The sequence below is a fragment of the Moschus berezovskii genome, chromosome 6, assembly GCF_049115385.1.
Source record: "Moschus berezovskii isolate FMDL1 chromosome 6, NW_MosBer_1.0, whole genome shotgun sequence".
In the NCBI taxonomy this organism is placed as follows: Eukaryota; Metazoa; Chordata; class Mammalia; order Artiodactyla; family Moschidae; genus Moschus; species Moschus berezovskii.
Genome location: NC_142465.1, coordinates 72,625,323 through 72,627,402, shown reverse-complemented (window position 1 = coordinate 72,627,402; position 2,080 = coordinate 72,625,323). Strand labels below are relative to the sequence as shown.

At 38.9% G+C, this 2,080-nt stretch overlaps 1 non-coding gene and 1 pseudogene across 1 annotated transcript; one reads left to right on the top strand and one right to left on the bottom strand.

Annotated features, from left to right (window-relative positions):
• Positions 1 to 607: 607 nt before the first annotated feature.
• Positions 608 to 1,197, bottom strand: LOC129536088 (large ribosomal subunit protein uL6 pseudogene; annotated as a pseudogene).
• Positions 1,198 to 1,514: 317 nt separating this feature from the next.
• Positions 1,515 to 1,586, top strand: TRNAA-UGC (transfer RNA alanine (anticodon UGC)). Its single transcript has one exon. It is a non-coding gene; the product is annotated as a tRNA-Ala (tRNA).
• Positions 1,587 to 2,080: the final 494 nt, after the last annotated feature.

The window sequence follows — 2,080 nt, the reverse complement described above, 5'->3', positions numbered from 1 at the left end:
AGTAGCTGAAGAGGGATGTAGGAAGGTTTTTTTGAGTTTGTTTTGTCTAAGAAGGAAATTATTATAGCATATTTTTTTTGCTGAAGAAATAATCTAGGGAAATTTGGTGATTTCCAAAAAGGAAAGCAGCAAGATGAGATCTGTAAATTACAGAGGTAAAGTCCTTTGAATATACATCCATTATGCAGCACAGACTTAAATCTGGGTTCTATCACTGATTAGAGAGTCAAGTTACTAAGCCTCTCAGCTTTCTCCCCCTTTTTCTACAAGGTCTTCTGTGGTCCTTCTCCTCTTTCGAGAGTCACCCAAATCTCTCCATCTCTATGCCCTAGCCATTAGCCTTTTTTTCAACCTCTTTTTCCCCCTTCAAATCAAATGAGCTTTTTTTGGATCTTTAAATATCACAAATGAGTCCAAAAAACCATCTGGCATATTGCTGTTTCTGTAGCCAGACCACTCAGATCTTATTCATCAGCTTGCTGAACTGTTCCTTTTCAGAAACACAGATCCCATTCAAAAATCTTCTGATATCCTTGTTTGTTTAAAAAATAATATATATATATATATTTTTTTTACTGTGCTGGGTCTTAGTTAGACATGGGGTTATCTAGTTCCATGACCAGGGATCAAACCCAGGCCCCCTGTATTGGGAGCGGGGATTCCTAGCCAGTAGACCACCAGGGAAGTCCCTAATATCCTTTTTTTTACCTGTTATCATTTGCTGAATCAAAGCAGCTGAATTTGAAACAAGCTTAAGTGTTGTTTCCTTCAAGAATAAACTCATCTTTCTGGGCTCAAGATACTGAACAAGCTACACCTTGCTTCATTTGAACCTCAAGGGGATGTATTTTTCACCTCCCCAAATTTGGATTTCAACAGGAGAAACATTCTTGACATAGATGGAGAAGCGAGCACACACAGACCTCATCATGTAACACAAGTCCAAGGTTACACCCTTGATCATGTTCCATGCATGATTACAAATAGTGCAAACAGTCACCAATTCTTTTCTATTTCCCCACCATCTGTCAACCTGGAGCCCCTTCTTTTTCTTTCCAGGGAGACTGAGCTCTACACTGATGTGATTGAAGTGCCTTTAGGACTCCTCACAATAACTATACATCCCTTCAAAGTAACATTGGCATTTTCTGGAATAGTCTGATTGCTGAGCATAGTTCATTCCCACAGTAGATGTAGCAAAGAAAATTCAATCTCTTTAATTAATCTAACTACAGGCTTTGCTAACTCACTCAACAAATCTTAGTTCAAACATGTCTTGCCAAATTGCCCTCTGAAATGCTGTGTCACCATGCATTCTTTCTGATTAGTACTTACCACAGTTGCAGTTATATTTTCATGTATGGATATTTGATCAATGTCAGCCTCCCCTCTGGAATAGCTTAGTTCAACAGAACTTTCTATGATGATGCGAATATTCTGTATCAGCACTGTCCAATTCAATAGCCTCTAACCAGATGTAGTTATTGATCAAATAAAACACAACTAGAGCACTTGGGGATGTAGCTCAGTGGTAGAGCACATGCTTTGCATGTATGAGGTCCTGGGTTCAATTCCCAGCATCTCCATTTGATTTCTCCCTGTTTAATGCTCAGAAAATATGACAAGTACAGATATGAGTTTTAAATTTCATTTATGCTTAATTTAAATGTAAATAGCTACATGTGGCAGAGATTATTTATGTGCCCCACAGTCTTCCCAGCACTTAACTCAGTGCCCACACTTAGTGACTGCTCAATAAATATTTGTTGAATGATTTATCTGGTGGTCCAGTGGCCAAAACTCAGTTCTCTCAATGCAGGGGGCCCAGGGAACTAGATCCCACACGCTGCAACTAAAGATCCCATGTGCCCAACTAAGACCCAGTGCAGCCAAATAAACAATGTTTAAAAATGATTATTTGTTGACTCAATCTGTACAATAAGGATATGACTAGTAAACTTGTAGATTCAATCTTTTTCTAAGAGGAAAAGGGGAGGGGAGAGTCTCTACATGACAGGGTCAGCTATCAAAGATTCTCAGTCCTCCTATAAAGGTGAATCTGACCTTCGAAAATTTGATC